Source organism: Panthera tigris, chromosome C2, assembly GCF_018350195.1.
Source record: "Panthera tigris isolate Pti1 chromosome C2, P.tigris_Pti1_mat1.1, whole genome shotgun sequence".
In the NCBI taxonomy this organism is placed as follows: Eukaryota; Metazoa; Chordata; class Mammalia; order Carnivora; family Felidae; genus Panthera; species Panthera tigris.
Genome location: NC_056668.1, coordinates 30,201,549 through 30,219,182, shown reverse-complemented (window position 1 = coordinate 30,219,182; position 17,634 = coordinate 30,201,549). Strand labels below are relative to the sequence as shown.

At 35.0% G+C, this 17,634-nt stretch overlaps 1 protein-coding gene across 1 annotated transcript in view; it reads right to left on the bottom strand.

Annotated features, from left to right (window-relative positions):
- The window catches only part of ROBO2 (roundabout guidance receptor 2), a 600,254-nt gene that overhangs the window by 516,245 nt on the left and 66,375 nt on the right, over positions 1 to 17,634 (bottom strand). The window lies entirely within an intron of this gene.

The window sequence follows — 17,634 nt, the reverse complement described above, 5'->3', positions numbered from 1 at the left end:
CTGGAAAGAGAAATACCCTTCACCATTCAAGTAAGCTAAGGGATTCAAAACTGCTGAATATGAACAGTTACATGACAAGCCCATTACATACAAACATTAATCATAGTTAATGAGATAAAAGCTTTCCTAACGTGTGACATTGGGTAAGTGATAGATCAGCCATCCTTTCAATGAATGTGCCAACAGCTATGTGATTATTAAAGACCAACTGCCATCACTGTCCAGGAATGGAGCAAACGGAGATTAGATGCACTGCACTGACCACAAACAGTAGGATTTCTCCAGCAGGATTCATGGAGGTGCCCAAAGAGAGCTCACAGTATTAAGTTCTCTATGTCTTACTTTGCCACTGCCATGAGCTGGCAGTCATGACAGAAAACTCTTGAACTTGTTTATTCACACTTGTTTAATCCTGATTCTACACACTGACTCAGCCTGTGGGGTTAAGAAGATGGATGAGAGGAGCCAGGGCCATGAAGGGGTCAGGGTCATGATGTCGCTAGATCTCATTAACTACATCACTCAAGACACCAGTCACTCCAAAGGTCACTCCAACTGAGGACTCTGGATAGGTAAAGGAAAACCAGTTGGATGAAATGAACTGATTTTTCTTAGAATTGACATCACCTATAAAAAGAAAACTATATGAAATTTGATTTCTAGAGCCACATATACGTACTTGTTAAGTTAGTTTGAAGAAATGAAGAATTGTTGAATCACCATATTGTACACTGGAAACTAATATAGCACTGTATGTTAACTAGCTAGAATTAAAATCAAAGCTTTAAAATGTTTTCAAAAGAAAAGAAATCAATAAAATTTAAAAGGAGAAATGAAGAATAAATCACCTATAAACTCTCAAGAAAAAAATAGATAAACATTGCTAAAGGGGCCATCAAAGCCTAGTTAGTTAGTCCATGAATTAACAATTACTGTGATTTCTTACCTTGTCAAGTTCGGACTACCATATATGTTAGTTGGTATAAAAAGGTAGAGAAAAGGCTAGTATTCACAAAGCTATCACCACAATTAGAAAGCTGAAAAACTTCTTTGTGGCAGAAAAAAATAATGTTTTTAATTTATTTTACAGAGATGTTATAAAATAGTTGGCAGTAAGACCCTTACATGAAAACATTCAAGAAACCACAATGTTACACTGTGGAAGGACTTACTAAACATGTTTGCAACATATATTGTTTCTATTTCCTGAGTACATGTGCAAGTCATTATTACGTGACATCCAAATTCCTAATACTTTGAAGAAATAAAAACTGAAATTATGTTACATCTTATCCAGTTTGACCAAATTATAGAGCTATTCATTTATACGTGTGGTATTTCTAACTTTTATTTTACTGAAGCATTACACAAAATTTAATCCATTTCATAGACTATTATTAAAGTGATAGTGTTCACAAATAAAAACAGTGGAAATAATGTTTATTTCTGGCGGTAATTTTTTATTTTATTACTTTTCTATAGTTCCCAGCCTTTCTAAAATAAGAATATAGTACATAATAAGAAAAACATATGAAAGTAAAATACAAAATAAAGAAAAGTAAAACAAGCAAACAGATATTCACAGTAGAAAAGGCTTTATAGTAATTTAGATAATATTGGTCCGAAGAGAAGGGAAATGTAATATTGCTCTAATATACGCCTCCTTATGTATATAATTATAAAATAGAGGTGAAAATATTTTAGTAAATAGCAAACAGGCATTTTACCTAATAAAATACTGTATACACTAAGTATAAGTCAAATATATAAGTAAAAAAAATAATTTGTTTCATTTCCTTTCTAGATAAACAAAAAAAAAATCCAATTTATATGCCAGAAATTTATATTTGTTTGTTTTCATTAAACTTAAAGAAACCAGAAATACTGGTCAAGAATGTACATAATTTTTCAAAAAACACCACTTACCTTAGACCCTAATGCCTGAATGAAAAAGAAAAATGACTTAATTACATGGTGACAAGGTGAATAGGGATTGCATAGATGTGGATACATAATCAGTTAATTCCTTAAAAGACATGTAAGATTAAGGAAAAACCTCATTTTACCAGTAATATTATCAATTACTCGTTGTCAACCAGAATTCACATGAAGAAATGGTAAAAAAAAAAAAAAAAAAAAAAAAAAAGTCTTATCAGGGCTAAGAAGAAAGTTGGAGGAAAGGCCAGTTAAAAAGACTGCTGCTAAATTTACTTGACATCCAAAGTTGGCTGTTCTCAGTTTTCTGGAAGCAAATGTAAATGATATGTTAGAAATACCTTTTTTCCAATAAACACGTTGACCCTTTATACTAGCTCAGTTCAATTTCCCTTTTCTGGAGGACAAATGATCCAGTCCAACCTCCTTACCTTAAATTCAAGAAAACAGACCCAGAGAGATTAAAAGGTTTCCCCAAAATCATGGACTTAGTTAAGAGTAGAAAAAGGCCAGAATCTGGTGCTTTCTGGGAAAAGAAATTCCCAGAATTATCTTCTCTCTACCTTGCTGTCTCATGAAACTGACTCCCTTATTTGTCATTTCAAGCCTGCCTCTCATCAGCTGGGAGCTCTGATTAAGTTAGTTCACTTCTCAGGACCTCAGTTTCTACTTTTGAACAAGAAGACTGATGATCTCTAAAGTTCCTCCAACCTGCCAGCTTCTAAATGCATGATATTATGATGACCTGATTCACCCGAAGGTTGCTTTTTTTTCTGATTTAATCCTACATTCATTTCTTATGAGAAAGCTTCCATTAATGCCCCTGTAATTAACATCAAACCCAAATGGAATGAATGGGAGATTTTCTTATGCACAGGATAAGGACCCTTAAATAAGAATGAATAATGATAATATTTCCCAGAAGACAACTATGGCAGCCCTCAAGTATGATTAACTAGACCACTCCTTGTCTCTCTTTCTCCACAGAAATAGAACAGTTCATTTGCATGTCATCTGATATAAAGAGAGATTCTAGCATATAATGGGTTATTACCATTGGGTACTTCATTAGTAAAGCTGTTCCTTATGATGTGACAGAAAAGAAAAAGACAAAGTAAATTGAGATTCTTACATCTCTATTAATGATACACACATTTGAAGATTAGATCCTATCAGCTTATCCATCAATCCTAAAGAACCAAACAAGTACTTAGGAAGGGTTTTGCAAGTTGACCCCTTTCTAGGTAGTCCTGTTTAACAACAGGCTTTTGAGAGAAGCTGCCTTTAAAAAGAAAATCCTATATGAATATTAAACACAGCATTTCCCCCCTTCTTTTAAGAATATTCAAAGCAGACCCAGGAAGAAAACAAAAATAAATCAGGCTTTCTATCAAGCTGCTCTTGAATCTGGACATGTGGTTCCTGGGGAATTATATGTTATAAATGAGGGGTTGGGCTACAAAATGCAATTAATTTAATTGCTTATAATCTCAAAGGATTTCAAAATAAGATGTGTAAGATGTATGCACAAATGGGATTTTTCCAAGGACTTTTCATGAAACATGATAATACTAAATTTAAGGAAATTATTTCTACTTATGAAATTCCTTGTGACTAGGAAAGTGATGAGGATTATTTTGCAACTGAACAGTTTACCAGCACTGTTTTGTTACTTTGTTTCATTATTGTGGAGGCTGGTTTTTCCTTTGAGGAAAAACATGAAGCAAACCCCTACTAAAATATGTAGTTGTACATAATTTTTAAAATTCTCTTCTGACCACATCATCACATTGGTTAAGGTTTGCCTATAATTCCTTAAGATCCCGAGAAGGAACAGGTACATGATGATCATTGCCCCACATGTAAGGCAAAACCTGCAGCTTCCATCTACTGGTCCTTTTCATTCCTCAAAGGTCAACAGAACAAGTATGTTCTCTTTGTCTTGACAGTTTTTGATGTGCTTGGTGAGAACTACAGACCTACCAATGTCCTCATTGCTCCTGGCTGAATAACCCCAGTTCCTTCCACTTTCCCGACTTGTGACAGTCTTAAATCCTAGATCTTTCTCTTCTAGAGGTATGCCAGGTTTAATGGTGAATTTAAACTGACACTCAGAGCTACTGACAATATTTCACACATTTTCTCAGCAGTAAAGAATCAAACTGGATTACATTTCTTAATCTCAACTATTAATGCAATTTAGAGTAAGAGACTTTCAGCTGCCAAATAATGGACCCCCATTCATTATCATGCATTAGGGACTCTTTACTCCCATGAACAACCACACCCCTTTTACATTAACCTCTCCTTCCCCTTAAGAAATGCCTATCATTAAATTCAAAAATCATGATGGAGCAAAATCAAAAATAGAAAATTTCACAGAACTGTATGTAGTATGTACCACATGTTGAATTTACGAATTTCAAACTATGAATTTGTAAGTCTGATTAAGTAGTTTTAAGCAGATCGTGAACAATTAACAAAAATATGAATTCATCAGTATTTGAGCAAAACATTTAAATATTTAAGAGTTACAAAATAAATTATTCAGTTCCTAATAAGATATCTCTTATGTATATTTTATTTTCTACTTAAAAGAGTTGGACAGCTTGTTTATTTTAATTTCTAATTTTGAGTTCTTTACAAATTCATAGGAAGTTGTAAAGATAGTACAGAGATCCTTGTACCTTCACGCAGTTCCCCCCCCAATGGTTACATCTTATATAATTATTCTACTACAATACCAAAACTAGGCACTTGACATTGGTACAGTGTGTGTGTGTGTGTGTGTGTGTGTGTGTGTGTGTGCGTGTATACATGGTTCTATATCATTTTACAACATGTACACATTTGTGTAACCACCATCAAAATCAAGATACACAACTATTTCATCACTACAAAGATCATTACTTGTTCTCCCTTATGGTCACACCCATGCCTCTATTGCCCATCATCCCTAAGTCCTGGCAACCCCTAATCTACTTTCTATCACTATAATTTTGTCATTTTGAAAAGGTTATATAAATGAAATCATACAGCATGCGACCTTTTAAAATGGCCTTTTCCACTCAGCATAATGCCCTTGAGATCCACCCCACTCATTATATCAATAATTCATTCCTTTTTATTGCTGAGTCGTATTCCATGGTATGGATGCTTTGTTTAATCATTCACCTATTGAGGGACATTTGAGTTGTTTCCATTATAAATAAAATTGCCATTAACAATTGTATATGGTGTTTTGTGAAGATACAAGTTTTCATGTCTCTTAGGTAAGTGCCCAGGAGTGCAACTGTATAGTAAGTGTATGGTTAGTGTCCAAAGAAACTGCCAACTTAATTTTCCATAGCGGCTGTACAATTTTACATTTGCCTCAATAATGTATGAGTGGTCCAGTTTCTCTGCCTTCCCACCAGAATGTGGTAATGTCACAATTTTATTTTTATTTTATTTTATTATTTAGTTATTTAGGTTTTTATTTGAGCTAAAGGTATACAGTGATATCTCATCCCATTCTTAATGCGCATTCCCCTAAGACTAGTGATGTATAACATCTCTTCATGTGCTTGTTTGCCATCCGTAGATCCTTTTTGGTGAAACATCTCTTCCTGTCTTATTCTCATTTTCTAATTGGATTGTTTCAGTGAATGTTGAGTTTTAATATCAGAGAAAGACAAGCATCATACGATTTCATGCATATGTGGGGTTTAAAAAATGATACAGATGAACATTGGCTGGGGGGGAGAGAGAGGCAAACCAAGAAACAGACTCTTAACTATAGAGAACAAACTGATGGTTACCAGAGGGGAGGTGGGCGGAGGGACAGGTTAAATGGGTGATGGGTATTAAGGAGGGCACTTGTGATGAACATGGGGTGTTACATGTAAGTGGTGAATCACTGAATTCTGCACCTGAAACTAATATTACGCTATATGTTAACTAACTGGAATTTAAATAAAAACATGCAATGAACAAAAACAAAAACAAACGAAAAAGAAAAACATGTTGAGTTTAAGAGATATTTACACATTATAGATATGAGTCTTTTATCAGATATACGTTAAGATATATGTTGTTTACAAATATGTTCCCCTAGAATATTACTTATCTCTTTATTCTCTTAACAGGATCTTTCGGGGTGCCTGGGTGGCTCAGTCGGTAAAGCATCCGACTTCAACTCAGGTCATGATCTCACAGTCCGTGAGTTTGAGCCCCGCGTCGGGCTCTGTGCTGACAGCTCAGACCCTGGAGCCTGTTTCAGATTCTGTGTCTCCCTTTCTCTGACCCTCCCCCGTTCATGCTCTATCTCTCTCTGTCTCAAAAATAAATAAACGTTAAAAAATTTTTTAAAACAAACAGGATCTTTCATAGAATAAATGTTTCTCATTTTAATGAAGTCACATCTAGTTTTACAGTTTGCATTATGGCATCATGTCTAAGAACTCTTCACCAAGCCCTAGGCACCAAAGGGTTTATCCTACCTTCTAAAAGTGTTATAATTTTATATTTTGTATTTAAATCTATGATCAATTTTTAATTCATTTTTGTATAATGTGTGTGGTTTAAGTTGAGGGTTTTTTGGGTGTTTTTTGTTTTGGTTTGGTTTTTTGTTTTTGTTTTTGTTTTTGTTTTTGTTTTGCCTATGGACATCCAATTGCTCCAATATCACTTACTAGAAAACACTATCTTTCCTCTTCCAATTTATTTTAAAATTAAAAGCAGTTATTTGAAAGTCAAATTGACCCATGTTAATGATACTACATACTGGACTTAGAAATTATCAAAGTCAGCAAATGTCTATGAGAAAATGCATGTCAGTATGTTTATAATTCTCAAGAACTCTAGGAATATTATAAAGGTATCATTATTATTATCATGCTCCGTTTTCTATAAAACTTAGTCAAGTTATCTTTAGATATTAAATGATAGATGGCTCATCTTATAAATTGGATTCTTAATCTTCAAGCTGCTTTGGCCTGCAAACATGTCAATAACAACTGAAAGTGATGGATCTTCCTGATACTGATATTTGACAACTAGGAACTGTACAGAGAAAATCAAATTACTTGAATAAACTAATGAGCTCTCAAATGTCAATATATAACTAAATAAAAAGAAAGAAAAGATTACCCTTTCTGTTGTTTCTTTTCTTTAATATCCCATGAATCACAGAATTTTAACACCAAAACAAAGCTTTAGACTTCACCTAGTCTGGTGTCAGCATTGTATCTATAAAAGCAGATCACCATTTCTGAGTAAAATAACTAAAACAAAGGCTAATGATTTCCTCTACACATTGAATAATTTTGTTTAAAAGAATCAAGGAGGACTCCTACCTTAGTGGTGAACAAAGAAGACTCTAGAGGAAGGCTGCCTGAGTTCAAATCCTGACTCTTATTGCTGTGTAAAAAATTATGAGTTAATTCTTTGGGCTTCAAATAAAATAGAGACCAAATAACAGGGTTATTTTGAGAACTTATAAATCATAAGACATTAAAAAAGAAGCCTGCCATTTAGTAAGCAGTAGCAATTAGTATTATTCATTTTCTACCCAGAGAAATCATTCCACTTCTGCAGTTCTCTTAGCAGAATCAACCCCTTCTTCCTTTGAATCCCCTCAGAATGTCAGCCAGAGGACACACCACATGTTGTATCAATATGTTAACACACTTTGACTTTATGAGTCATGTCTTACTCTGTTGTGTTGTTGTGGTGGTGGTTTTCAACTGAAGTTTTAAAAAAATACGTAATATAAAGTATACTATCTTAACCATTTTTAAGTGCACAGTTCAGTAATGATAAGTATATTCACATTGTTGTGTAACGGATCTCCAGGTCTTTTTCATCTTATGACAATGAAACTTTATACATTAACTTTATATGTTAAACAACACTTGTTCTAAATATTTGTATCCTCAATACCTAGCTGTATACTTAGCAGTTAGTACTGTACAAAAGTATAGCAAACAGAATTTATATCATCCCAAGAACCCATCTTCATGACTTAAATGCTTATCAATTCTCTTTTGGAATGCCATCTCTCCTTTTTCTGATATCGACTTATTTCATCAGCGTAACTCAACCCTCATCCTACTGTACCTTAACTTGCGGTAGATCTCCCCACCCATGAACCCCCATGCTCCCATCCAACACACATTGTGTTTAACAAATCTCCTTAATACCACACTTCCAAGTAACGCTCCTTAATCAAAAACACCAAAGGACTGGGGCGCCTGGGTGGCGCAGTCGGTTAAGCGTCCGACTTCAGCCAGGTCACGATCTCGCGGTCCGTGAGTTCGAGCCCCGCGTCAGGCTCTGGGCTGATGGCTCAGAGCCTGGAGCCTGTTTCCGATTCTGTGTCTCCCTCTCTCTCTCTGCCCCTCCCCCGTTCATGCTCTGTCTCTCTCTGTCCCAAAAATAAATAAAAACGTTGAAAAAAAATTAAAAAAAAAACAAAAACAAAAAAAAAACACCAAAGGACTGCCTTAGATCTTCAAGGAAAATGTAGTAAGCTCCTTAGGATGTTGACTCATTACCAATCTCTATTTCCTTATTTAAATTATCTCCCTCTACTCCCCTACATCCATTTTCCAAATCAACATATGCTCATTTTCTCCCACACTGGCCAAGCACAACCTTAGGCCTTTGCTTTTATACTTCTCTCCGGTTTCCGAAGGCCACTTGCATTCATATTGATCCAGAAGCATTTGGTGCCACTTTGACCTCCAATGGCATGCTCTGTCAGAAGGCCCTTACCCTACACCACAGTGGAGGGTCACGTGATGAGGCTGCCCAACCCTCTCACTAGTAACACAAGGACCACTGACACCTGGATCTCTTAAACCACTTTCAGTTCCTAACAACTAGAAACCAAATAAAGATGTTTTAAGGACTTAAGGAAAAATACTGAATGTGCTCACTCAATGTGAATAAGCAGAGAAAACAAGGAAGAGGAAAATGAGGCCAGTTAATATATATAAAATGGTTTATATTAAATATGACTTCTGTTATGAAAACAAAATAGTTACATTATATTTCCATTTAGAAACTGTAAAGTTTGTTATAAAAATGTTGGTACAGATTTAGATGTTAGATAACCACATTAAAAAACATAATGATTGCTTTTATAAATACTTGTATAACTAGGAAATGGCCTGATTTTCAGGGGGAAAGGTATAGATAATTAAAAAAACAAAAACAAAAACAAAAACAAAAAGAGCTCCTTCGCTGCTTACGTGTTAACAAAGGCTGAATTCCCAACCTTTACTTGCTATGCTACCCACTGAGCCAAAGACAAACAGCCAGACTTTTGGAGCCTGTAATCCAGGGTGACAACCTTGTTTGTTGGCCTTTTGAGGATCAGTTGTGCAACAGGTTTAGATTAATCAGTGAATACATGATTACAGATGGTAGATTTTCTGCAGAAACAAAATAAACATACCAAGAAAACCTGTTGGGATTCACCAGGGTCTGGGCCTATGTATCAGTCTGTCTGTCACGTCATCAAAACACCTGTCTCCCTTACAATCCTAGCTTCATTTCTACCCAAGGCCCAGAAACATTCATCTATTGCTGTCTGAGCAGCCCCAGGAAGGTAGTGCTAGGGAACTTTAGAGAGATAATAGAAATCACCCCAAGCAGGAACCCAAATTATTTCTTGTAAAACATCTATCCAATTGCCAAAAATGTATAAATATCTCCTAAGTTTTCTTAAATGGTGGTTGGGAGTGTTGTTTTTGCTTTTGAAAATAGCTTAAAGAGAAAAACCAATTCCAATGATACAGAGTAAAACACTTTATCAATTTTACAATAGAACCTCACCCTTTGGCAGTGAAGCCACCAACTGCCACAAGAGGAAATTGCAGAGCTGAATAAAATTTCACGTACTGTTTTCACTTCTATACTCTTATAATGAGCTCACCATATACACCCACTCATGCATGAAAGAAGTAAAATCTCCTTCATGAAAAGATAGAAACATTGTGGGGGCTGCATGCGAATGGAAACGTGTATTAGACGTATCAGAAACGAATTCAACCTAAAGAAGAAAACTGGAGACCCGGATTCTGCTGAAACACAAATCTTGAGAGAAAAGCTTTTAAGTTGCAGCCCCAAATTACGTTTTCTAGGTATAATGTCAACCGTATCAACTTTTATTTACACACCAATCAAAAGCTAATAAATTGAAGGCTTATAGGTGGGAAATCCTCCAAAACCTTGACTTTTTTTTTTTTAACCACATCTGAACAGTGTTGCTGGGGTTGAAAACCAGCACTAACCAGAGCATGTTTTGTATTGACCCATCTTGGCATCATTATCAACAGTTTTGATTGTCACTCCATGGATAGTATTCACATATTTGCAGACCTCAGGACAATACTGTTTTCAGAAACAATCTTTTGAGAAAGGCAAAGGACATCAAGATTTCACTTCATTTATGTGCTTTCCCTGGAGTCAGGGTTAACTCATGTTAATTTGAGTGACTAGCAACTTGAGACTTGTACCAAAGAGGGGTTGCATGCAGTCAATTCAATCAACAGAAACCTGATATCAAAATATAGCATACCTATTTAAATAGACCATAAATTCAAACATGTCCCCCAGCAGCAGCAATTTCACACCTTCACTTGCAAAGCTTAAGGAAACAACATGTATTTGAAAGAATTTGATGGAGTTTCACAAAATTAAAAGGTACACACACAGAACAGCCCAAAATAACACAGATGTATGTATGTGCACATAAACACGCTTCCACAAACATCTGTTTTCTGATACCAAAATGTTTGCTACTTTGTCTTTTGTTTCCAGTTGAATTTTTTTTTAAATAATCTCAACACCCAATGTGGGGCTCAAACTTACAACCCAAGATGCAGAGTCATAGGCTCTATAGATTGAGCCATCCAGGAGCCCCCAGGTAAAGATATTTTAGATTGATTGATGCCTACACATTCATGGCTTATAATACATTCTACTGAGTTTACAGATTTCTTTTAAACCAACCTCAGACCAGCACTGTGGGGCAGAACAAAATCTATAGAATGCAAACAATATTTGATTCTCAACATTACTTTCTTCTTAATACTATCTGTTAGAAGGGATTATTCTTGTATTAAGATTAATGGCCTGTATTAATTTGCTATAGCTGCCATAAGATTGGGTGGTTTAAACAACATAAATTTATTTTCTCACAGTTCTGGAGGCTCAGAATCTGAGATTGAGGTGTTGTAGGGTTCCGTTTCTTCTGAGGTCTCCCTCCCTGGCCTCCCCCTTTTTGCTGTGTCCTCACAAGGTATTTCCTTTCTGCATTTGTCTCCCTGGTGTCTCTCTACATGTCCAATTTTTCTCTTATAAGGATACCAGTCTGATTGAATTAGGACCTAATGTAGTGGCTGCATTCTAACCATTCTAATGGTTCTACCTTCAAATAAACTCACAGTCTGAGATACTAGGGGTTAGAGCTTCAGCATATAAATTTGGGGGGAACACAATTCAACCCATAACATGGCTCAAATACTTTGGGCTATGAACATTTTTCAGCTATTAATATTCCCTACCCTACAAAAAAAAATTCTGAATTCTTTCTTAAAATTTGTACAAATACAAATAGAAAAATCATGAAGAAATCAGTTGCACCTACATTCTTTATGGTCCAAATGTACGAATATCAGCTCCAGATTGACTCACTGTCTCTTATGCATTAAAAAGGATAGGTTTGTTTGTATATTTATTTCTTTTAGGATAGTTATGGTGTGATAACTTCAAAGTTACATGTAAGTTCCTCAAAAAGTGAAACAGATTTACCAGCCATATGACTCAGCAATTCTATCCTTAGATATATACCCAAGAGAATACCCAAATGAAACCAAATTTCTACGCAAAAAAACTTGCACAGGAATGTTCATAGCAGCATTATTCATAACATATAAAAAGTGGAGAAAATCCAAATGCATATCAACCAATGAGCAGATGTATAAAATGGGGTATATTCATTCTATAGAGTATTATTCAGCAATATAAAGGAACGCAGTACTGATACATGTCATAACAAGGATAATCCTTGAAAACATTATAATAAGGAAAAAAAGTTAGTCACGTAGACCATATACTTTATGATTCCATTTATATGAAATATCCAGACTAGGCAAATGTACAGGGATGGAAAGATTAGTCTTTGCTCAGGGCTGAAGCAGGAGGGTTTGAGAGGAATGGGGATTGACTGCTAATGGGTATAGGGTTTCCTTTAAGAGTGATGAAAATGTTCTACATCAAATTGTGATGTGGGTTGGGCAACTCTGTGAATGTATTGAAAAACAATGAATTGTACACTTTTAATGGTAGATTGTATGGTAAGTGAATTAAATAAAGCAATAAAGCAATTTTTTTTAAAAAAGTTCTCCATGGTTCAACATTTTTTGAAATTTAATTTATTTTGTGTCTTTATGAAATATAAAGGTAATTTGCCTGGCTAACATTCATTTGCAGCCAAAATAAAATGAAAGAAAAAGAAAAAAGTCACATATATATCAACGTGGAAATATCAAGAAACTACCTTGTGTTCATTTTTAATGCCACCTGTGACCTCTATTACTAAAGTCGGTCTACTTCTGTAACCTCTCTTCCTTGTACAGATAAAACATCAATTTAGTTGTGGATTTAAAGCAAACAGGATCATTATGTTTGCAGAGTGTTCCATAGCTTTGCTATTCTAGCAATCTGTGACCTATAAATAATGCAAGACCTTTTCCTTGTCTAAATGACTTTCTTGCAGCATGAGTCTTGATACACAGAAACAGAAAGAGAAGAAAGAGAAGAAAGAGAAGAAAGAGAGAAAGAAAGAAAGAAAGAAAAACAAATCAACCCACAGTCATGGAATTCCATCTATTTCTAGTTCCCCAATTAAATTATAAACCGCATCTATTCTCTCTTTTGTAGTTGCATCAAAAGCCACCTTTTAAATATTTTGCCATTTTATTTTTATCAAAGCAAAAGTCTATCAGAGCTAATCTGAAAAGTTTTTGTATTTTGCTTTCGAAGTAAGGAAAGCAAATATATATATATATATATATATATATATAGAGAGAGAGAGAGAGAGAGAGAGAGAGAGAGAGATCGGTCTCTATGTGACCCCTGACCTTTGAACCACAACCTCCTTGCCACTAAAGCGTTCAGCACCTCATTTAATCTCCCCTCTCTACAGTGGCATAGTGCTGAGAAAAGGAAACAGAAAACATAATCTGGGGACTTCATCAATTTTTCATGAATTTTCATTTAGGCCAGAACCCCCTCTTACCCTGGTCGATAGATCAAGCTGCTGTCATATATTTACCACCTGGGGCTACAGCTGCTATCTCTAGGGGTTACCACTGACTCAGGCTATATCACAGGCAGCCACAAAATGGGTAAGGACCCCTGTGCTCCTTCTGCTCCAAACACAGGGACAACTGGTGTTCACACTGAAATCCTATCTGCATCAGCTATGCCTCCGCTCTCTTGGGCTCACTGGAAAACTGTGTATTAACATCTTCGGTGCCAGGTGCTTTGGTGGGAATCCCGCAATTCTGTTTCCCAAATATGTAAAAGTTGCTTTCACCTGAATACCTTTCTTGAGTTCAAGTGATTTGAAAAGTACTTTCTGGATTGCTATTTTTTTTTCTTTACAAATTAAGAGGGAGAAAGCAAACATGAGGTAAGTGATTGGACACTCCATATCAATGATGCCCTCTTGAATGTTTTTTTTTTTTTCCTCAAGCGCATTATTATGTTACATAAAACTGAAGTTTGTATGAAAGGAAAACAAAAAAGTGTTTTTACAGTATGGTAAAGAATGGGCTGACTTCTCTACAACCTGCCAAGATAGACGGTTATCAATAAAATTGCACATTTCATCTGACAGCAGAAACCAAGATTTTTGAAATGAAAAATGAAAATCAAGGCGAAGCAAAGAGAGTCCAAAAATTTCCGTATTTTTTAATCAATAATCTTTTCATAATAAAAGTTGTAACAAGTTTGCTACTTATCCGTATACTCTTAATCACCTAGATACCAGAGATCAGTAATTCTCAACTGATTTTGACCCCTCAAGGGACAATTGGCAGTCCAGAGACATTTTTGGTTGTCACAACTGGGACGGGGGGTTGTGGGGGGGGAGCAGGTCTTATTGCCATCTCCTAGGCAAAGGCCAGAGGTGCTGTTAAACATCCTGCAATGCAGAGCACAGCCCCACAACAAAGAATTATCCAACCCCAAATGGCAATAGTGCAGAGACCTAGATACCTTGCTCTAGTTCCCTCACAATCCACTCACAGCTAAATTCTTGGGAGAATGGCAGCATTTGCCACCCTAATTCCACTGCTGATTCATTCTTCAGCTGACATGTTCACTTTCCATTCCTAGAGCCCACAGGTACTTTTTATTTAACCATCACATGACATTTGCATTGCAAAATACTTTTTCTTTCTTAAAATTGTTTCCTTTTCTTGTCCCTTCACTCCCCATACGTCATCACGCTGATACCTCTCAGCACCTCCTGATCCAGTACTTCTTTCCTTTGTCCACCATTAAATATGGGGGTTCCAAGCAACAGGAGTGACCTCAGCCCTTATTAACCATCCCTGACCACAGCCTGCCTGGGCAGTCATGTCTACTTCTTTTTCTCCTCTCATCACTTTACCTTCTATGTGGTAAAGACCTCTCTTCTCAATTCTAGAAATTCCCTTTTTAATGGAACATGAGATATGTTTACCTTGAGGTCTCATTGGTATGTCAAACAATACAGCCAAAGCTCACCTCAATCTCCTATTCCCATTTCAATTGCTTCTTCTCTCCTGTACCCGCCACCCCTACGGATGTAGCAGTATAGACCTAGTCACTCGACAGAAACAAAAACAAACAAAAAACCGAAGAAGCAACCACTGGGAATCATTTCGTATCCCCTTAATCCCTAAACTGACCATAAAGTGATATGCCTTATAATTTCTAAATATGATTCATACTATTTCCTTCTTTCAATCCTCGCTATTTTCAGTTCAAAATCTGATATATACTCTTTTCTGAATGATTTGACAACTTATTGACTCATCTCTGACTTCAATCATCATCTCCTTAACCCAATTTTCAATTCTCTTTCAAGGACTGTTTTACGTAACAAAAAAAAATCTACTTTCCCAACTTATGGTGCTCACCAATCTTTCAAGCTACCTATAGTTCTCATACACAGTGTTGCTAGGCTTCCATTCTTTCCTTTACTGGATGAAAAAGAGATGTGTCATAATTCAGCATTTAGGTTAAGTGTTCTAAATTATGAAGGCCAAACATGTACCTCATCTATCACTATTGTTGTATCATTTTATTTAAAAATATATACCTTGGTAGCAAATAATACTGAAACACCACAATGCTTTGACCCAAATTTCCATATTAATACATTTTATGAAACACATAAGGAAAGACAGATGACTGATGATCTAATGTGAAAGAGATGAGTAGCATATAAATGGGTATTATTTGATCTTGTGTTGCCTCAAATGGCATGAACTGTTGACACGGCATTAGAAGAAAGAATTTTATTCACTAGCTCAATCCAATTTAGAAGCCTTCTTGTTTTCCTCTCTAGGTCAAAAAGTATTTTTAGAATTTCTCAAAGCTCATTGATTTAAAAATAAAAAGTGCTACTGTCACATTACAAAAGAAGAAAATCATGGTTTAAAATTTTCCTCCTAAAACAAGTGTGATTGATTATTAATGACACAAGTAGGAAAGCGAGCAATCTTTAGATTAAATAAAAACACAAGATGAATGCATGTAGGGAAGAATTTTAACAAAGCTAAGGTTCAGGGGAAAAAAATGTTTATAGCTGCCCAACAATAAAATGACTGGCAATTTAGATAAACTTTAATATTAAGAAGAAAAATTAGTTGAAGATTAAAAACAGATATTTGTTGCTGAGTAGATAAAATTAAAAAAAACATTTTAATTAAAAATTCTTTATTGCTATTTGTGGAGTAGGCCAAATTTCAATTAGAGTGTTTTCCCAAATATGGCACAATTCCCTAAAATTAAAATTAGACTAATCAGGATCTGGTCTTCAAATCTCCATTAACTTATTGCCTAAGTCTTCGTCACTTAACCATCACGGGCTTCATTTTATCTATAAAATGGGAGAATAATGCCGATAACATTTCCTATAAAGGGAGGTGGTGGGGGGGGAAATCAATGGAATTTGACATTGAAATATTTCAATGCGTTTGAAAAATTCCAGGAATAAGATATTTCAAAATAAAAATAGAAGAGTCAGGAATATTTATTTTTGAGGTTTTTGTGTGTACATTTCAAATCTCACTAAGCTGCATCTAATTTAGCTCCTTTTTGAAGTCAATTATAAAAATGAAATTACCTGGGACCTTGTGCAAAATAGCATTGCTAGCTAAGGTTCTAATGCCCCTATCGCAAAGTACTTCACAAAACAAATTTGGGTTTTAGAATTCTTGTAGCCTTTCCTATTGGACATACACATTTCAAGCATTAGTGTGTTTCAGATTTCCTGGTACAAACTGTAAATCAAAAGTTCAGACACTTAAGAACAAAAGCTTTCATCTAGGTAGCTGAAGAAGAAATCCTATGATTTTATTTACTAAAAGATGCTTCCCTGTGTAAAGCTGACATATTCTAGAGAATTGCAACACACATATATGCAAGTTTCCCAATCCAGTTTGATACCATGTTGCACATGAGTATAACTACCAAGTTTAATTACAGACATGAGACGTTGAGCTATTATTTTGCACTCCCTTCCCAGCTACATAAATAAGTCTCGTGCATCTTGAAGCATCTCAATTTTCTTATCTATGAAGACCTACTGGTACAACCAGAAAGGTGAAGAGTAAACTTTTTACATCCAATTGTTACCATCTTATTAATGATCAATTCCAGATAAAATCTTTCCACAGAATAGCTAATATCAAAATTTCATGGTACTGTTTAAATTAGGACACAAATTTGATCCTTACCTATAAACCATAATAATAATAATAATAATAATAATAAACAAATCTATCATGTATTTTAATATATTCTGGAAAATAATGTATGAACTTATGAAGGCAATGTTCACATAGATGCAAAGCATTGACCTCTTGACTTACTAATGCTATTCAGGCTATCTGATGAATAAATAAATATATATATATATATATATATATATATATATATATATTTTTTTTTTTTTTTTTTTTTTTTTTTTAAGTGCCAGAGGTCAACCCTTTAACTATTGCCGACTCCCAAGACTGAACAAGACCCTTCTATGTATAAACATTTTGTCCTTATAAAAACCAGGTTTCTTCTCTGATGAGTTTTGTTGGTAGAAAAAATAAACAAATAGAGTTGTTGTTATTGTTCCTGTATTCTACCCTACACACCTAGGGTAGTGATTCCTGAGTTCAGACTGGAAGTAATAAAAGAGTTAATATAATCTAGGGAGTATATTCTTTTTAAGGCCATTTGTTAAAAGTTAGATTTAGCAATACTAATAATATAATATAATATAATATAATATAATATAATATAACATAATACGTTATATATAGATAAGTAACACAAACAGGTATAAAATACTGAATATGCCCTATATTTGAGGCCACATTAGACATAAATTTTACATTTTAAAATAGCTGACTTTACGGGGCACCTGGGTGGCTCAGTCGG